This window comes from Carcharodon carcharias, chromosome 35 (genome assembly GCF_017639515.1).
Source record: "Carcharodon carcharias isolate sCarCar2 chromosome 35, sCarCar2.pri, whole genome shotgun sequence".
Taxonomy (NCBI): domain Eukaryota; kingdom Metazoa; phylum Chordata; class Chondrichthyes; order Lamniformes; family Lamnidae; genus Carcharodon; species Carcharodon carcharias.
In genome coordinates, this window is record NC_054501.1 from 232978 (window position 1) to 255788 (window position 22811).

A 22811-nucleotide genomic window follows, 5' to 3' on the forward strand; every position below is an offset into this window, starting at 1 on the left:
CGCACAATCCCAATGGACCCAAAACCTTTCCCGTTCACTTCCACTGTACACAATTCCAATGCACCCAAAACCCTTCACATTCACTCCCACTGTCCACAATCCCGATGGAACCAAACCCCTTCCCGTTCACTCCCACTGTACACTGTTCCAATTGTCAAAAGCCCCTTCGTGTTCACTCCCACAGTACACAAACACAATGGACCCAAACCCCTTACCGTTCACTCCCACTGTCAACAATCCCAATGGACCCAAACCCCTTCCCGTTCACGTCCACAGTACACAATGCCAATGGACCCAAACGCCTTCCAGTTCACTCCCACTGTACACAATCCCAATTGACCCAAACCCCTTCATGTTCACTCCTCCTGTATACAATCCCAATGGCCCCAAACCCCTTCCCGTTCACTCCCACTGTCCACAATCCCAATGGACCCAAAGCCCTTCCCGTTCACTCCCACTGTACACAATCCCATTGGACCCAAACCCCTTGCCGTTCACTCCCGCTGTACACAATCCCAATGGACCCAAACCCCTTCCCGTTCACTCCCGCTGTACACAATCCCAATGGACCCAAAGCCCTTCCCGTTCACACACTCTGTGCAGAATCCCAAAGGACCCAAACCCCTTCCCGTTCATTCCCACTGTCCACAATCCCAATGGACCCAAACCCCTTCACGTTCACTCCCACTGTCCACAATCCCAATGGACCGCAACCCCTTCCCATTCACTCCCACTGTACAAAATCCCAATGGACCCAAACCCCTTCCCGTTCAGTCCCACTTTCCACAATCCGAATGGTTCCAAACCCCTTCCCATTCACACCCACGGTACGCAATCCCAATGGACCCAAACCCCTTACCGTTTACTCCCACTGTAAAAATTCCATCGGAAACAAACCCCTTCTCATTCAAGCCCACTGTCCACAATCCCAATGGACTGAAACCCCTTCCCATTCACTCCCACTGTCCACAATCCCATTGGACCCAAACACCTCCCCGATCACTCCCACTGTAACAATTTCAATGGACTCAAAACCCTTCCTGTTCACTCCCACTGTCCACAATCCCAATGGATCCCAAACCCTTCCCGTTCATTCCCACTCTCCACAATTTCAATGGATCCAAACCCCTTCCCGTTCACTCCCACTGTACGTAATCCGCAATCCCAATGGACCCAAACCCCTGCCCGTTCACTCCCACTGTACACAATCCCAATGGAACCAAACCCCTTCCCATTCACTTCACTGTCCACAATCCCAATGGACACAAACCTGTACCCGTTCACTCCCAGAGACCACAATACCAATGGAACCACTCCTCTTCTCGTTCAAGCCCATAGTACGCAATCTCAATGGACCCAAACCCCTTCCCATTCACTCCCAGTGTACACCATTCTAATTGACCCAAACCACTTCCTGTTCACTCCCACTCTAAACAAACCCAATGGACCTCAACCCCTTCCCGTTCAGTCCCACTGTCCACAATCCCAATGGACCAAACCCCCTTCCCATTCACTCCCACTCTAAACAAATCCAATGGACCCAAACCCCTTCCCGTTCAGTCCCACATTCCACAGTCCAAATGGACCCAAAGCCCTTCCCGTTCACTCCCACTGTACACAATCCCATTGGACCCAAACCACTTGCCGTTCACTCCCGCTGTACACAATCCCAATGGACCCAAACCCCTTCCCGTTCACTCCCGCTGTACACAATCCCAATGGACCCAAAGCCCTTCCTGTTCACACACTCTGTGCAGAATCCCAAAGGACCCAAACCCCTTCCCGTTCATTTCCACTGTCCACAATCCCAATGGACCCAAACCCCTTCCCGTTCACTCCCACTGTCCACAATCCCAATGGACCGCAACCCCTTCCCATTCACTCCCACTGTACAAAATCCCAATGGACCCAAACCCCTTCCCGTTCAGTCCCACTTTCCACAATCCGAATGGTTCCAAACCCCTTCCCATTCACTCCCACGGTACGCAATCCCAATGGACCCAAACCCCTTACCGTTTACTCCCACTGTAAAAATTCCGTCGGAAACAAACCCCTTCTCATTCAAGCCCACTGTCCACAATCCCAATGGACTGAAACCCCTTCCCATTCACTCCCACTGTCCACAATCCCATTGGACCCAAACACCTCCCCGATCACTCCCACTGTAACAATCCCAATGGACTCAAAACCCTTCCCGTTCACTCCCACTGTCCACAATCCCAATGGATCCCAAACCCTTCCCGTTCACTCCCACTGTCCACAATTCCAATGGATCCAAACCCCTTCCCGTTCACTCCCACTGTACGTAATCCGCAATCCGAATGGACCCAAATCCCTGCCCGTTCACTCCCACTGTACACAATCCCAATGGAACCAAACCCCTTCCCATTCACTTCACTGTCCACAATCCCAATGGACACAAACCTGTACCCGTTCACTCCCAGAGACCACAATACCAATGGAACCACTCCTCTTTTCGTTCAAGCCCATAGTACGCAATCTCAATGGACCCAAACCCCTTCCAATTCACTCCCAGTGTACACCATTCTAATTGACCCAAACCACTTCCTGTTCACTCCCACTCTAAACAAACCCAATGGACCTCAACCCCTTCCCGTTCAGTCCCACTGTCCACAATCCCAATGGACCAAACCCCCTTCCCATTCACTCCCACTCTAAACAAATCCAATGGAACAAAACCCCTTCCTGTTCAGTCTCACTGTCCACAATCTCAATGGACCCAAACACCTTCCAGTTCACTCCACTGTCCAAAATCCCAGTGGACCCAAACCGCTTCCCGTTCACTCCCACTGTACACAATCCCGATCGAGCCAAAACCCTTCCCGTTGAGTCCCACTGACCAAAATCCCAATGGACCCTAAACCTTCCCGTTCATTCCCACTGTACACAATCCCTTTGGAACCAAACCTCTTCACATTCTCTCCCGCGGAATGCAATCCCAAGGGTCCCAAACCCTTCCCGTTCACTCCCACTGTTCACAATCCCAATGGACACAATCCCCTTCCCATTCACTCCCACTGTCCACAATCCCAATGGACCCAAACCCCTTCCCGTTCACTCACACTGTACACAATCCCAATTGTCCCAAACCCCTTCCCGTTCACTCCCACTGTACACAATCCCAATAGTACTCAATCACTTCCCATTCACTCCCATTGTACACAATTCCAATCATCCCAAACACCTTCCCGTTCACTGCCACTGCAGACAATCCCAATGGACCCAAACCCCTTCCCGTTCAATCCCAATGTCCACAATCCCAATGGACCCAAACAACTTCCTGTTCAATCCCACTGAGCACAATCCCAACTGATCCAAAACCCTTTCCGTTCACTCTCACTGTACACAAGCCCCATGGACATGAACACCTTCATGTTCACTCCCACTGTCCATTATCCCAATGGACCCAAACCCCTTCACGTTCAAGCCCATAGTACACAATTTCAATGGACACAAACCGCATCCCGTTTACTCCCACAATACACAAGGCCAATGGAAACATAGCTCTTCCCATTCACTCACACTGTACACCATCACAATTGACCCAAACCCCTTCCTGTTCACTCCCACTGTACTCAATCCCAATGGACCCAAACCACTTCCCGTTCAATCCCACTGTCCAAAATCCCAATGGACCAAAACCCCTTCCCGTTCACTCCAGTGTCTGCAATCCCAATGGACCCAAGCCCCTTCCCGTTCACTCTCACTGTACACAATCCCAATGGACCAAAACCCCTTCCCGTTCACTGCCACTGTCCACAATCCCAATGGACCCAAACCCCTACCCGTTTACTCCCATGGTACGCAATCCCAATGGACCCTAACCACTTCCCATTCACACCCACTGTGCATATACCCAATGGACCAAAACCCCTTCCCGTTCACTCCCAATGTACACAATCCCATTGGAACCAACCTATTCCCATTCACTCCCACGGTAGGCAATCCCAAAGGACCCCAAACCCTTCCTGTTCACTCCCACTGTGCACAATGTGAATGGACCCAAACCCCTTCCCATTCACGTCCTCTGTACACAATCCAAATGGACAAAACCCCTTCCCGTTCACTCCCAATGTACACAATCCCAATGGACCCTAACCCCTTCACGTTTAGTCCCATGGTACGCAAACCCAATGGATGCAAACCCCTTCCTGTTCACTCCCACTGTACACTATCCCAATGGACCCAAACGCCTTCCCATTCACTCGCACTGTAGGCAATCCCAATGGACCCAAATCCCTTCCTGTTCACTCCCACTGTACACAATCCCAATGGACCCAAACCCCGGCCGGTTCACTTCCACTGTACACAATCCCTATGGATACAAACCCCTTCCTGTTCAGTCCCACTGTACACAAATTCAAAGGACCCAAGCCCCTTCCCATTCACACCTACTGCACACAATCCCATTGGACCAAATCCCCTTCATGTTCAATCACACTGTCCACAATCCCAATGGACCCAATCCGTTTCTTGTTCACTCCTACTGTACACAATCCCAATCATCCGAAACCCCTTCCCATTCACTCCCACTGTACGCAATCCCAATCGACCCAAAACCCTTCCCGTTCATTCCTATTTTCCACAATCCCAATTGACAGAAACCCCTTCCTGTTCACACTCAGTGTACAAAATACAAATAGTACAAAACCCCTTCCCATTCACTCCCACTATACACAATCCTAATCGTCCCAAACCGCTTCCGGTTCACTCCCACTGTACACAATCCAAAATGACACGAACCCCTTCCCATTCACTGCCACTGTCCACAATCCCAATGGAACTAAACCCTTTCCCATTCACTCCCACTGCCCGAAATCCCAATGGACTCAAACCCCTTCGTGTTCGCTCCCACTGTTCACAATCCCAATGGAACCAAATCTCTTCCCGTTCACACCCAGTGTACACAATCCCAAAGGACCCAACACCGTTTCTGTTCACTCCCAATGTACACAATCCCAATGGAACCAAACCCCTTCACATTCACTGCCACGGTACGCTATCCTAATGGCCCCAAACCCCTTCCCATTCACTGCCATTGTACACAATCCCAATGGGCACAAACCCCTTCCAATTCACTCCCACTGCACGCAATCCCAATGGACACACACCCCTTCCGGTTCACTCCCACTGTCCACAATCCCAATTGACACATACCACTTCCCGTTCACTCCCACTGAACACAATCCCAATAGTCCTAAACCCCTTCACTTTCACTCCCACTGTACCCAATCTCAATCGTCCAAAACCCTTCCCGTTCACTCCCACTGTACACAATCCAAAGGACCCAAACACGTTCAGGTTCAATCCCACTGTACACAATCCCAATGGACCCAAATCCCTTCCCATTCACTCCCACAGTCCACAACCACAACGGATCCAAACCCCTTCTCGTTCACGCCAATAGTAATGGACCTAAACCCCTTCTCTTTCACTCCCACTGTACACAATCTCAATCGTCCAACACCCTTCCCGTTCACTCCCACTGTACACAATCCTAATGGACCCAAACCGCTTCCCGTTCGCTCCCTTTGAACACATTCCCAATCGACGCAAACCCCTTCCCGTTCAGTCCCACTGTTCACAATCCAAATGGACCCAAACCCCTTCCCGATCACTTTCATGGTATGCAATCCCAATGGACCCCAACCCCTTCATGTTCACTCCCACTGATCACAATCCCAATGGACCCAAACCACTTCCTGTTCACTCCCACTGTCCACAATCCCAATGGACCCAAACCACTTCCTGTTCACTCCCACTGTAACAATCCCAATGGAAACAAAACCCTTCTTGTTCACGCCCACTGTCCGCAATCCCAATGAAATCAAACCCCTTCCAGTTCATTTCCGCTGTTCACAATCCCAATGGACCCAAAGCCCTTCCCATTCACTCCCACTGTACACAATCCCAATGGACCCAAGCCCCTTCCCGTTCACTCTCACTGTACACAATCCCAATTGACCAAACCCCTTCCCGTTCAGTGCCACTGTCCACAATCCCAATGGACCCAAACCCCTACCCGTTTACTCCCATGGTACGCAATCCCAATGGACCCTAACCACTTCCCATTCACACCCACTGTGCATATACCCAATGGACCAAAACCCCTTCCCGTTCACTCCCAATGTACACAATCCCATTGGAACCAACCTATTCCCATTCACTCCCACGGTAGGCAATCCCAAAGGACCCCAAACCCTTCCTGTTCACTCCCACTGTGCACAATGCCAATGGACCCAAACCCCTTCCCATTCACGTCCTCTGTACACAATCCAAATGGACAAAACCCCTTCCCGTTCACTCCCAATGTACACAATCCCAATGGACCCTAACCCCTTCACGTTTAGTCCCATGGTACGCAAACCCAATGGATGCAAACCCCTTCCTGTTCACTCCCACTGTACACTATCCCAATGGACCCAAACGCCTTCCCATTCACTCGCACTGTAGGCAATCCCAATGGACCCAAATCCCTTCCTGTTCACTCCCACTGTACACAATCCCAATGGACCCAAACCCCGGCCGGTTCACTTCCACTGTACACAATCCCTATGGATACAAACCCCTTCCTGTTCAGTCCCACTGTACACAAATTCAAAGGACCCAAGCCCCTTCCCATTCACACCTACTGCACACAATCCCATTGGACCAAATCCCCTTCATGTTCAATCACACTGTCCACAATCCCAATGGACCCAATCCGTTTCTTGTTCACTCCTACTGTACACAATCCCAATCATCCGAAACCCCTTCCCATTCACTCCCACTGTACGCAATCCCAATCGACCCAAAACCCTTCCCGTTCATTCCTATTTTCCACAATCCCAATTGACAGAAACCCCTTCCTGTTCACACTCAGTGTACAAAATACAAATAGTACAAAACCCCTTCCCATTCACTCCCACTATACACAATCCTAATCGTCCCAAACCGCTTCCCGTTCACTCCCACTGTACACAATCCAAAATGACACGAACCCCTTCCCATTCACTGCCACTGTCCACAATCCCAATGGAACTAAACCCTTTCCCATTCACTCCCACTGCCCGAAATCCCAATGGACTCAAACCCCTTCGTGTTCGCTCCCACTGTTCACAATCCCAATGGAACCAAATCTCTTCCCGTTCACACCCAGTGTACACAATCCCAATGGACCCAACACCGTTTCTGTTCACTCCCAATGTACACAATCCCAATGGAACCAAACCCCTTCACATTCACTGCCACAGTACGCTATCCTAATGGCCCCAAACCCCTTCCCATTCACTGCCATTGTACACAATCCCAATGGGCACAAACCCCTTCCAATTCACTCCCACTGCACGCAATCCCAATGGACACACACCCCTTCCGGTTCACTCCCACTGTCCACAATCCCAATTGACACATACCACTTCCCGTTCACTCCCACTGAACACAATCCCAATAGTCCTAAACCCCTTCACTTTCACTCCCACTGTACCCAATCTCAATCGTCCAAAACCCTTCCCGTTCACTCCCACTGTACACAATCCAAAGGACCCAAACACTTTCAGGTTCAATCCCACTGTACACAATCCCAATGGACCCAAATCCCTTCCCGTTCACTCCCACTGTCCACAATCCCAATGGACCCAAACCCCTTCCTGTTCACTCCCACAGTCCACAACCGCAATGGACCGAAACCCCTTCTCGTTCACGCCAATAGTAATGGACCTAAACCCCTTCTCTTTCACTCCCACTGTACACAATCTCAATCGTCCAACACCCTTCCCGTTCACTCCCACTGTACACAATCCTAATGGACCCAAACCGCTTCCCGTTCGCTCCCTTTGAACACATTCCCAATCGACCCAAACCCCTTCCCGTTCAGTCCCACTGTTCACAATCCAAATGGACCCAAACCCCTTCCCGATCACTTTCATGGTATGCAATCCCAATGGACCCCAACCCCTTCATGTTCACTCCCACTGATCACAATCCCAATGGACCCAAACCACTTCCTGTTCACTCCCACTGTCCACAATCCCAATGGACCCAAACCACTTCCTGTTCACTCCCACTGTAACAATCCCAATGGAAACAAAACCCTTCTTGTTCACGCCCACTGTCCGCAATCCCAATGAAATCAAACCCCTTCCAGTTCATTTCCGCTGTTCACAATCCCAATGGACCCAAAGCCCTTCCCATTCACTCCCACTGTACACAATCCCAATGGACCCAAGCCCCTTCCCGTTCACTCTCACTGTACACAATCCCAATTGACCAAACCCCTTCCCGTTCAGTGCCACTGTCCACAATCCCAATGGACCCAAACCCCTACCCGTTTACTCCCATGGTACGCAATCCCAATGGACCCTAACCACTTCCCATTCACACCCACTGTGCATATACCCAATGGACCAAAACCCCTTCCCGTTCACTCCCAATGTACACAATCCCATTGGAACCAACCTATTCCCATTCACTCCCACGGTAGGCAATCCCAAAGGACCCCAAACCCTTCCTGTTCACTCCCACTGTGCACAATGCCAATGGACCCAAACCCCTTCCCATTCACGTCCTCTGTACACAATCCAAATGGACAAAACCCCTTCCCGTTCACTCCCAATGTACACAATCCCAATGGACCCTAACCCCTTCACGTTTAGTCCCATGGTACGCAAACCCAATGGATGCAAACCCCTTCCTGTTCACTCCCACTGTACACTATCCCAATGGACCCAAACGCCTTCCCATTCACTCGCACTGTAGGCAATCCCAATGGACCCAAATCCCTTCCTGTTCACTCCCACTGTACACAATCCCAATGGACCCAAACCCCGGCCGGTTCACTTCCACTGTACACAATCCCTATGGATACAAACCCCTTCCTGTTCAGTCCCACTGTACACAAATTCAAAGGACCCAAGCCCCTTCCCATTCACACCTACTGCACACAATCCCATTGGACCAAATCCCCTTCATGTTCAATCACACTGTCCACAATCCCAATGGACCCAATCCGTTTCTTGTTCACTCCTACTGTACACAATCCCAATCATCCGAAACCCCTTCCCATTCACTCCCACTGTACGCAATCCCAATCGACCCAAAACCCTTCCCGTTCATTCCTATTTTCCACAATCCCAATTGACAGAAACCCCTTCCTGTTCACACTCAGTGTACAAAATACAAATAGTACAAAACCCCTTCCCATTCACTCCCACTATACACAATCCTAATCGTCCCAAACCGCTTCCGGTTCACTCCCACTGTACACAATCCAAAATGACACGAACCCCTTCCCATTCACTGCCACTGTCCACAATCCCAATGGAACTAAACCCTTTCCCATTCACTCCCACTGCCCGAAATCCCAATGGACTCAAACCCCTTCCTGTTCGCTCCCACTGTTCACAATCCCAATGGAACCAAATCTCTTCCCGTTCACACCCAGTGTACACAATCCCAAAGGACCCAACACCGTTTCTGTTCACTCCCAATGTACACAATCCCAATGGAACCAAACCCCTTCACATTCACTGCCACGGTACGCTATCCTAATGGCCCCAAACCCCTTCCCATTCACTGCCATTGTACACAATCCCAATGGGCACAAACCCCTTCCAATTCACTCCCACTGCACGCAATCCCAATGGACACACACCCCTTCCGGTTCACTCCCACTGTCCACAATCCCAATTGACACATACCACTTCCCGTTCACTCCCACTGAACACAATCCCAATAGTCCTAAACCCCTTCACTTTCACTCCCACTGTACCCAATCTCAATCGTCCAAAACCCTTCCCGTTCACTCCCACTGTACACAATCCAAAGGACCCAAACACGTTCAGGTTCAATCCCACTGTACACAATCCCAATGGACCCAAATCCCTTCCCGTTCACTCCCACTGTCCACAATCCCAATGGACCCAAACCCCTTCCTGTTCACTCCCACAGTCCACAACCGCAATGGACCGAAACCCCTTCTCGTTCACGCCAATAGTAATGGACCTAAACCCCTTCTCTTTCACTCCCACTGTACACAATCTCAATCGTCCAACACCCTTCCCGTTCACTCCCACTGTACACAATCCTAATGGACCCAAACCGCTTCCCGTTCGCTCCCTTTGAACACATTCCCAATCGACCCAAACCCCTTCCCGTTCAGTCCCACTGTTCACAATCCAAATGGACCCAAACCCCTTCCCGATCACTTTCATGGTATGCAATCCCAATGGACCCCAACCCCTTCATGTTCACTCCCACTGATCACAATCCCAATGGACCCAAACCACTTCCTGTTCACTCCCACTGTCCACAATCCCAATGGACCCAAACCACTTCCTGTTCACTCCCACTGTAACAATCCCAATGGAAACAAAACCCTTCTTGTTCACGCCCACTGTCCGCAATCCCAATGAAATCAAACCCCTTCCAGTTCATTTCCGCTGTTCACAATCCCAATGGACCCAAAGCCCTTCCCATTCACTCCCACTGTACACAATCCCAATGGACCAAAACCCCTTCCCGTTCACTCCACTGTACACTAACTCAATGGACCTTAACCCCTTCACATTTACTCCCAAGATAAGCGATCATAATGGATGCAAACCCCTTTCCGTTCACTCCCAAAATACACAATCACAATGGACCCAAACTCCTTCCTGTTCACGTCCACTGTACACAAACCGCAATCCCAATGGTTCCAAACCCCTTCCTGTTCACTCCCACTGTCCACAATCCAAATGGACACAAAGCCCTTCCCGCTCACTCCCACAATCCACAATCCCAATGAACCCAAACCCCTTCTCGTTCAAGCCCATAGTACGCAATCTCAATGGACCAAACGCCCTTCCCGTACACTCCCAGTGTACACAATCCCAATGGACCCAAACCACTTCCTGTTCACTCCCACTGTAAACAAACCCAATGTACACAAACCCCTTCCCGCTCATTCCCACTGTCCAGAATCCCAATGGACCAAAACCCCTTCCTGTTCAAACCCACTATAACAAACCCAATGGAAACAAAGCCCTTCTTGTTCATGCCCACTCTCCGCAATAACAATGTAATGAAACCCCTGCCGTTCACTCGCACTGTTCACAATCCCAATGGACACAAACCCGTTCCTGTTCACTTCCACTGTACACAATCCCAATGGACCCAAACCCCTTCAAATTCACTCCCACTGTCCATAAACCCAATGGACACCAAACCTGTTCCCGTTCACTCCAACTGTCCACAATCCCAATGGACCCAAACCCCTTCTCGTTCAAGCCCACAGTACACAATGTCAATGGACCCAAAACTCTTCCCATTCACTCCCACTGTACACCATCCCAATTGACCCAAACCCCTTCCTGTTCACTCCCACTGTACTCAATCCCAAAGGACCAAACCCCTTACCGTTCACTCCCACTGTCCACATTCCCAAAAGAACAAAACCCCTTCCCGTTCACTCCAGTGTCTACAATTCCAATGGACCCAAACACCTTCCTGTTCACTCCCACTGTAAATAATCCCAACCGACACAAACCCCTTTCCATTCAGTTCCACTGTCCACAATCCCAATGGACCCAAATCCCTTCCCGTTCACTCCCACAGTATGCAATCCCAATGGACCCTAAACCCTTCCCGTTCACTGCCACTGCGCACAATCCCGATGGACCCAAGCCCCTTCCCGTTCACTCCCACTGCACTCAATCCCAATATACCCAATCCCCTTCCCGTTCATTCCCACTGTATACAATCCCAATGAAGCCAAACCCCTTCCCGTTCACTCCCACTGTACACAATCTCAAAGGACCCAAGCCCCTTCCCTTTCACTCCCACTTCAAACAATCCCTATCTTCCCAGATTCTTTCCCATTTGTTCCCAGTGTCCAAAATCCCAATGGACCCAATCCCTTTCCCGTGCACTCCCACTGTCCACAATCCCAATGGACCCAAACCACTTCCTGTTCACTCCCACTGTAACAATCCCAATGGAAACAAAACCCTTCTTGTTCACGCCCACTGTCCGCAATCCCAATGGAATCAAACCCCTTCCAGTTCATTCCCGCTGTTCACAATCCCAATGGACCCATAGCCCTTCCCATTCACTCCCACTGTACACAATCCCAATGGACCAAAACCCCTTCCCGTTCACTCCACTGTACACTAACTCAATGGACCTTAACCCCTTCACATTTACTCCCAAGGTAAGCAATCATAATGGATGCAAACCCCTTCCCGTTCACTCCCAAAATACACAATCACAATGGACCCAAACCCCTTCCCGTTCACGTCCACTGTACACAAACCACAATCCCAATGGTTCCAAACCCCTTCCTGTTAACTCCCACTGTCCACAATCCGAATGGACACAAAGCCCTTCCCGCTCACTCCCACAATCCACAATCCCAATGAACCCAAACCCCTTCTCGTTCAAGCCCATAGTACGCAATCTCAATGGACCAAACCCCCTTCCCGTGCACTCCCAGTGTACACAAACCCAATGGACCCAAACCACTTCCTGTTCACTCCCACTGTAAACAAACCCAATGTACACAAACCCCTTCCCGTTCATTCCCACTGTCCAGAATCCCAATGGACCAAAACCCCTTCCTGTTCAAACCCACTATAACAAACTCAATGGAAACAAAGCCCTTCTTGTTCATGCCCACTCTCCGCAATAACAATGTAATGAAACCCCTGCCGTTCACTCGCACTGTTCACAATCCCAATGGACACAACCCCCTTCCTGTTCACTTCCACTGTACACAATCCCAATGGACCCAAACCCCTTCAAATTCACTCCCACTGTCCATAATCCTAATGGACACCAAACCTGTTCCCGTTCACTCCAACTGTCCACAATCCCAATGACCCAAACCCCTTCTCGTTCAAGCCCACAGTACACAATGTCAATGGACTCAAACCCCTTCCCGTTCACTCCCACTGTCCACATTCCCAATAGACCAAAACCCCTTCCCGTTCATTCCCACTGTACACAATCCCAATGAAGCCATACCCCTTCCCATTCACTCCCACTGTACACAATCTCAAAGGACCCAGGCCCTTCCCTTTCACTCCCACTTCAAACAATCCCTATCTTCCCAGATTCTTTCCCATTTGTTCCCAGTGTCCAAAATCCCAATGGACCCAATCCCTTTCCCGTGCACTCCCACTTTACACAATCCCAATAGTCCCAAACCACTTCACATTCACTCCCACTGTACACAATCTCAAACGACCCAAATCCCTTCCTGATCACTCCCACTGTCCACCATGCCAATAGACCAAAACCCCTTCCGGTTCACTCCAATGTCCCAAGCACTATGGACCCAAACGCTTCCCATTCACTCCCACTGTTCACAATCCCAAATTACACAAACCCCTTCCCGTTCAGTCCCACTGTCCACAATCCCAACGGACCAAAACCCCTTCCCGTTCACTCCCACTGTGCACAGACAAAACCTCGCCCCATTCATTCCCACTGTACACAATGCCATTGGAACCAAACCCCTTCCCATTCTCTCCAGCGGTATGCAATCCCACTGGACCCCAACCCCTTCCTGCTCAATCCCACTGCTCAATATCCCAATGGACCCAAATCCCTTCCCATTCACTCCCACTGTAGGCAATCCCAATGGACCCATACCCCTTCCCGTTCACTCCTACCGTAACTATCCCAATGGAAACAAACCCCGTCTTGTTCACGCCCACAGTCCGCAATCCCAATGGACCCAAACCCCTTCCCGTTCACTTCCACTGTTCACAATCCCAATGGACCCAAACCTGTTCCCGTTACCTCCCACTGTCCACAATCCCAAATGGACCCAAAACCCTTCCCATTCACTCCCACTGTTCACAATCCCAATGGAAACAAACTCCTTCTCGTTCAAGCCCATAATACACAATCTCAATGGACGCAAACCCCTTCCCATTCACTCCCACTGTTCACAATCCCAATGGACCAAAACCCCTTCCCGTTCACTCCAATGTCCCAAGCCCAATGCACCCAAACCGCTTCCCGTTCACTCCCACTGTACACAATCCCAAATTACCCAAACCCCTTCCCGTTCAGTCCCACTGTCCACAATCCCAACGGACCCAAACCCCTTCCCGTTCACTCCCACTGCGCACAGACCCAATGGACCCTAACCCCTTCCCGTTCACTCCCACTGTACACAATCCTACTGGACCCAAACCTCATCCCGTTCATTGCCACTTTACATAATCCCATTGGAACCAAACCCCTTCCCATTCTCTCACACTTTACTCAATCCCAATGGACGCCAACCCCTTCCAGTTCACTTCCACTGCGCACAATCCCAATGGACCGAACCCTTTGCCTATCACTCCCACTGTCCAGAATCCCAATGGACCAAAAACCCTTCCCATTCAGTCCCACTCTCGAAAATCCCAATGGATCCAAACCACTTCCCGTTCACACTCACTGTCCACAATCCCAATGGACCCAAAGACCTTTACGGTCATTCCCACTGTAACAATCCCAATGGAAACAAACCCCTTCTTGTTCATGCCCACTGTCCGCAATCCCAATGGACTCAAACACCTTCCCGTTCACTCCCACTGTACACAATCCCAATAGTCCTACACCCCTTCCATTTCACTCCCACTGTACACAATCCCAATATCCCAAAACCCTTCACGTTCACTCCCACTGTACAAAATCCATAGGAGCCAAAGCCCTTCCCTTTCACTTCCACTGTCCACAATCCCAATGGACCCGAACCCCTTTCCCGGTCAATCCCACTGTAACTATCCGAATGGAAACAAACCCCGTCATTTTTCACGCCCACTGTCCGCAATCTCACTGGACCCAAACCCCTTCCCGTTCACTCCCACTGTTCACAATCCCAATGGAACAAATCCCGTTCCCATTACCTCCCACTTTCCACAATCCCAATGGAACCAAACCCCCTCTCGTTCAAGCCCATAATACACAATCCCAATGGACGCAAACCCCTTCCCGTTCACTCCCACTGTACACCATTCTAATAGACCCAAACCACTTCCTGGTCACTCCCACTGTACACAATCCCAAATTACCCAAACCACTTCCCGTTCAGTCCCACTGTCCACAATCCCAACGGACCCAAACCCCTTCCCGTTCACTCCCACTGCGCACAGACAAAACCTCGTCCCTTTCATTCCCACTGTACACAATGCCATTGGAACCAAACCCCTTCCCATTCTCTCCAGCGGTATGCAATCCCATTGGACCCCAACCCCTTCCTGCTCACGCCCACTGCTCACTATCCCAATGGACCCAAATCCCTTCCCATTCACTCCTACTGTAACTATCCCAATGGAAACAAACCCCGTCTTGTTCACGCCCACAGTCCGCAATCCCAATGGACCCAAACCCCTTCCCGTTCACTTCCACTGTTCACAATCTCAATGGACCCAAACGTGTTCCCGTTACCTCCCACTGTCCACAATCCCAATGGATCCAAACCCCTTCCCATTAACTCCCACTGTTCACAATCCCAATGGACACAAACCCCTTCCCGTTCACTCCCACTGTCCACAATCCCAATGGACCCAAACCCCTTCCCGTTCACTCCCACTGTACACAATCCCAATAGTACTCAATCACTTCCCATTCACTCCCATTGTACACAATTCCAATCTTCCCAAACAACTTCCCGTTCACTGCCACTGCAGACAATCCCAATGGACCCAAACCCCTTCCCGTTCAATCCCAATGTCCACAAACCCAATGGACCCAAACAACTTCCTGTTCAATCCCACTGAGCACAATCCCAATTGATCCAAAACCCTTTCCGTTCACTCTCACTGTACACAAGCACAATGGACATGAACCCCTTCACGTTCACTCCCACTGTCCATTATCCCAATGGACACCAAACCTGTTCCCGTTCACACCCACTGTCCACAATCCCAATGGACCCAAACACCTTCACGTTCAAGCCCATAGTACACAATTTCAATGGACCCAAACCGCATCCCGTTTACTCCCACAATACAAAAGGCCAATGGAAACATAGCTCTTCCCATTCACTCCCACTGTACACCATCGCAATTGACCCAAACCCCTTCCCGTTCACTCCCACTGTACAAAATCCCAATGGTCCTAAACCCCTTCCTGTTCACTCCCACTGTCCAAAATCCCGATGAACCCAAACCCCTTCCCATTCTCTCCCACTGTCCACATTCCGAATGCACACAAACCCCTTGCCATTTTCTCCCACTGTCCACAATCCCAATGGACCCGAACCCCCTCCCGAACACTCCCACTGTCCACAATCACAATGGACCCAAATCCCTTCCCGTTCTTTCCCACTGTCCACAATTCCAATGGATCCAAACCCCTTCCTGTTCACTCCCACTGTACGTAATCCGCAATCCCAATGGACCCAAATCCCTGCCCGTTCACTCCCACTGTACACAATCCCAATGGAACCAAACCCCTTCCCATTCACTTCACTGTCCACAATCCCAATGGACACAAACCCGTACCCGTTCACTCCCAGAGACCACAATACCAATGGAACCACACCTCTTCTCGTTCAAGCCCATAGTACGCAATCTCAAAGGACCCAAACCCCTTCCCGTTCACTCCCAGTGTACACCATTCTAATTGACCCAAACCACTTCCTGTTCACTCCCACTCTAAACAAACCCAATGGACCTCAACCCCTTCCCGTTCAGTCCCACTGTCCACAATCCCAATGGCTCAAAACCCCTTCCGTTCACTCCCACTCTAAACAAATCCAATGGAACCAAACTCCTTCCTGTTCAGTCTCACTGTCCACAATCTCAATGGACCCAAACACCTTCCAGTTCACTCCACTGTCCAAAATCCCAGTGGACCCAAACCGCTTCCTGTTCACTCCCACTGTACACAATCCCGATCGAGCCAAAACCCTTCCCGTTGAGTCCCACTGACCAAAATCCCAATGGACCCTAAACCTTCCCGTTCATTCCCACTGAACACAATCCCTTTGGAACCAAACCCCTTCACATTCTCTCCCGCGGAATGCAATCCCAAGGGTCCCAAACCCTTCCCGTTCACTCCCACTGTTCACAATCCCAATGGACACAATCCCCTTCCCGTTCACTCCCACTGTCCACAATCCCAATGGACCCAAACCCCTTCCCGTTCACTCACACTGTACACAATCCCAATTGTCCCAAACCCCTTCCCGTTCACTCCCACTGTACACAATCCCAATAGTACTCAATCACTTCCCATTCACTCCCATTGTACACAATTCCAATCATCCCAAACACCTTCCCGTTCAATCCCAATGTCCATAATCCCAATGGACCCAAACAACTTCCTGTTCAATCCCAATGTCCATAATCCCAATGGACCCAAACAACTTCCTGTTCAATCCCACTGAGCACAATCCCAATTGATCCAAAACCCTTTCCGTTCACTCTCACTGTACACAAGCCCAATGGACATGAACCCCTTCATGTTCACTCCCACTGTCCATTATCCCAATGGACACCAAAACCGTTCCCGTTCACACCCACTGTCCACAATCCCAATGGACCCAAACCCCTTCACGTTCAAGCCCATAGTACACAATTTCAATGGATCCAAACTGCATCCCGTTTACTCCCACAATACACAAGGCCAATGGAAACATAGCTCTTCCCATTCACTCCCACTGTACACCATCGCAATTGACCCAAACCCCTTCCCGTTCACTCCCACTGTCCAAAATCCCAATGGACCAGAACCCCTTCCCGTTCACTCCAGTGTCTGCAATCCCAATGGACCCAAGCCCCTTCCCGTTCACTCTCACTGTACACAATCCCAATGGACCAAAACCCCTTCCCGTTCACTGCCACTGTCCACAATCCCAATGGACCCAAACCCCTACCCGTTTACTCCCATGGTACGCAATCCCAATGGACCCTAACAACTTTCCGTTCACACCCACTGTGCACATACCTAATGGACCAAAACCCCTTCCCGTTCACTCCCAATGTACACAATCTCATTGGAACCAACCTATTCCCATTCACTCCCACGGTAGGCAATCCCAATGGACCCCAAACCCTTCCTGTTCACTCCCACTGGGCACAATGCCAATGGACCCAAACCCCTTCCCATTCACGTCCTCTGTACACAATCCAAATGGACAAAACCCCTTCCCGTTCACTCCCAATGTACACAATCCCAATGGACCCTAACCCCTTCACGTTTACTCCCATGGTACACAATCCCAATGGATGCAAACCCCTTCCTGTTCACTCCCACTGTACACTATCCCAATGGACCCAAACGCCTTCCCATTCACTCGCACTGTAGGCAATCCCAATGGACCCAAATCCCTTCCTGTTCACTCCCACTGTACACAATCCCAATGGACCCAAACACCGGCCGGTTCACTTCCACTGTACACAATCCTTATGGATACAAACCCCTTCTTGTTCAGTCCCACTGTACACAAATTCAAAGGACCCAAGCCCCTTCCCATTCACACCTACTGCACACAATCCCATTGGACCAAATCCCCTTCATGTTCAATCACACTGTCCACAATCCCAATGGACCCAATCCGTTTCTTGTTCACTCCTACTGTACACAATCCCAATCATCCCAAACCCCTTCCCATTCACTCCCACTGTACGCAATCCCAATCGACCCAAAACCCTTCCCGTTCATTCCTATTTTCCACAATCCCAATTGACAGAAACCCATTCCTCTTCACACTCAGTGTACAAAATATAAATAGTACAAAACCCCTTCCCATTCACTCCCACTATACACAATCCTAATCGTCCCAAACCGCTTCCCATTCACTCCCACTGTACACAATCCAAAATGACACGAACCCCTTCCCATTCACTGCCACTGTCCACAATCCCAATGGAACTAAACCCTTTCCCATTCACTCCCACTGCCCGAAATCCCAATGGACTCAAACCCCTTCCTGTTCGCTCCCACTGTTCACAATCCCAATGGAACCAAACCCCTTCCCGTTCACACCCAGTGTACACAATCCCAAAGGACCCAACACCGTTCCTGTTTGCTCCCACTGTTCACAATCCCAATGGAACCAAACCCCTTCCCGTTCACACCCAGTGTACACAATCCCAAAGGACCCATCACCGTTCCTGTTCACTCCCAATGTACACATTCCCAATGGAACCAAACCCCTTCCCATTCACTCCCACGGTACGCTATCCTAATGGCCCCAAACCCCTTCCCATTCACTGCCATTGTACACAATCCCAATGGGCACAAACCCCTTCCAATTCACTCCCACTGCACGCAATCCCAATTTACACACACCCCTTCCGGTTCACTCCCACTGTCCACAATCCCAATTGACACAAACCACTTCCCGTTCACTCCCACTGAACACAATCCCAATAGTCCTAAACCCCTTCACTTTCACTCCCACTGTACCCAATCTCAATCGTCCAAAACCCTTCCCGTTCACTCCCACTGTACACAATCCAAAGGACCCAAACACGTTCAGGTTCAATCCCACTGTACACAATCCCAATGGACCCAAACCCCTTCCCGTTCACTCCCACTGTCCACAATCCCAATGGACCCAAACCCCTTCCTGTTCACTCCCACAGTCCACAACCGCAATGGACCGAAACCCCTTCTCGTTCACGCCAATAGTAATGGACCTAAACCCCTTCTCTTTCACTCCCACTGTACACAATCTCAATCGTCCAACACCCTTCCCGCTCACTCCCACTGTACACAATCCTAATGGACCCAAACCGCTTCCCGTTTGCTCCCACTGAACACATTCCCAATCGACCCAAACCCCTTCCCGTTCAGTCCCACTGTTCACAATCCAAATGGACCCAAACACCTTCCCGATCACTTTCATGGTATGCAATCCCAATGGACCCCAACCCCTTCATGTTCACTCCCACTGATCACAATCCCAATGGACCCAAACCACTTCCTGTTCACTCCCACTGTCCACGATCCCAATGGACCCAAACCACTTCCTGTTCACTCCCACTGTCCACAATCCCAATGGACCCAAACCACTTCCTGTTCACTCCCACTGTAACTATCCCAATGGAAACAAAGCCCTTCTTGTTCACGCCCACTGTCCGCAATCCCAATGGAATCAAACCCCTTCCAGTTCATTCCCGCTGTTCACAATCCCAATGGACCCATAGCCCTTCCCGTTCACTCCCACTGTACACAATCCCAATGGACCAAAACCCCTTCCCGTTCACTCCACTGTACACTAACTCAATGGACCTTAACCCCTTCACATTTACTTCCAAGGTAAGCAATCATAATGGATGCAAACCCCTTCCCGTTCACTCCCAAAATACACAATCACAATGGACCCAAACCCCTTCCCGTTCACGTCCACTGTACACAAACCGCAATCCCAATGGTTCCAAACCCCTTCCTGTTCACTCCCACTGTCCACAATCCGAATGGACACAAAGCCCTTCCCGCTCACTCCCACAATCCACAATCCCAATGCACCCAAACACCTTCTCGTTCAAGCCCATAGTACGCAATCTCAATGGACCAAACCCCCTTCCCGTGCACTCCCAGTGTACACAATCCCAATGGACCCAAACCCCTTCCCATTCACTCCCACTGTCCACAATCCCAATCGACACAAACCCCTTTCTTTTCAGTTCCACTGTCCACAATCCCAATGGACCCAAATCCCTTCCCCTTCACTCCAACAGTATGCAATCCCAATGGACCCTAAACCCTTCCCGTTCACTCCCACTGCACTCAATCCCAATATACCCAATCCCCTTCCCGTTCATTCCCACTGTACACAATCCCAATGAAGCCAAACCCCTTCCCGTTCACTTCCACTGTAAACAATCTCAAAGGCCCAAGCCCCTTCCCTTTCACTCACACTTCAAGCAATCGCTATCTTCCCAGATTCTTTCCCATTTGTTCCCAGTGTCCACAATCCCAATGGACCCAAATCCCTTCCCATTCACTCCCACTGTAGGCAATCCCAATGGACCCATACCCCTTCCCGTTACCTCCCACTGTCCACAATCCCAATGGATCCAAAACACTTCCCATTCACTCCCACTGTACACAATCCCAATGGACCCAAAGCCCTTCCTGTTCACTCCCACTGTACTCAAACCCAAGGGACCCAAACCCCTTCCCGTTCAATCCCACTGTCCACCATCCCAATGGACCAAAACCCCTTCCCGTTCACTCCAATGTCCCAAGCCCAATGGACCCATTCCCTTTCCCTTGCACTCCCACTGTCCACAATCCCAATGGACCCAAACCACTTCCTGTTCACTCCTACTGTAACAATCCCAATGGAAACAAAGCCCTTCTTGTTCATGCCCACTGTCCGCACTCCCAATGGAATCAAACCCCTTCCAGTTCATTCCCGCTGTTCACAATCCCAATGGACCCAAAGCCCTTCCCATTCACTCCCACTGTACACAATCCCAATGGACCAAAACCCCTTCCCGTTCACTCCACTGTACACTAACTCAATGGACCTTAACCCCTTCACATTTACTCCCAAGGTAAGCAATCATAATGGATGCAAACCCCTTCCCGTTCACTCCCAAAATACACAATCACAATGGACCCAAACCCCTTCCCATTCACGTCCACTGTACACAAACCGCAATCCCAATGGTTCCAAACCCCTTCCTGTTCACTCCCACTGTCCACAATCCGAATGGACACAAAGTCCTTCCCGCTCACTCCCACAATCCACAATCCCAATGCACCCAAACCCCTTCTCGTTCAAGCCCATAGTACGCAATCTCAATGGACGCAAACCCCTTCCCATTCACTCCCACTGTACACCAACCCAATTGTCCCAAACCCCTTCCTGTTCACTCCCACTGTAAACAAACCCAATGTACACAAACCCCTTCCCGTTCATTCCCACTGTCCAGAATCCCAATGGACCAAAACCCCTTCCTGTTCAAACCCACTATAACAAACCCAATGGAAACAAAGCCCTTCTCGTTCATGCCCACTCTCCGCAATAACAATGTAATCAAACCCCTGCCGTTCACTCGCACTGTTCACAATCCCAATGGACACAAACCCCTTCCTGTTCACTTCCATGTACACAATCCCAATGGACCCAAAGCCCTTCAAATTCACTCCTACTGTCCATAATCCCAATGGACACCAAACCTGTTCCCGTTCACTCCAACTGTCCGCAATCCCAAAGGACCCAAACCCCTTCACGTTCAAGCCCACAGTACACAATGTCAATGGACTCAAATCCCTTCCCGTTCACTCCCACTGTACACTGTCCCAATTGACCCAAACCCCTTCCTGTTCACTCCCACTGTACTCAATCCCAAAGGACCCAAACCCCTTACAGTTCACTCCCAATGTCCACATTCCCAATAGACCAAAACCCCTTCCCGTTTACTCCAGTGTCTACAATTCCAATGGACCCAAACACCTTCCCATTCACTCCCACTGTAAACAATCCCAATCGACACAAACCCCTTTCCATTCAGTTCCACTGTCCACAATCCCAATGGACCCAAATCCCTTCCCGTTCACTCCCACAGTATGCAATCCCAATGGACCCAAACCCCTTCCCGTTCACTCCCACTGCACTCAATCCCAATATACCCAATCCCCTTCCCGTTCATTCCCACTGTACACAAACCCAGTGAAGCCAAACCCCTTCCCGTTCACTCCCACTGTACACAATCTCAAAGGACCCAAGCCCCTTCCCTTTCACTCCCACTTCAAACAATCCCTATCTTCCCAGATTCTTTCCCATTTGTTCCCAGTGTCCAAAATCCCAATGGAAACAATCCCTTTCCCGTGCACTCCCACTTTACACAATCCCAATAGTCCCAAACCCC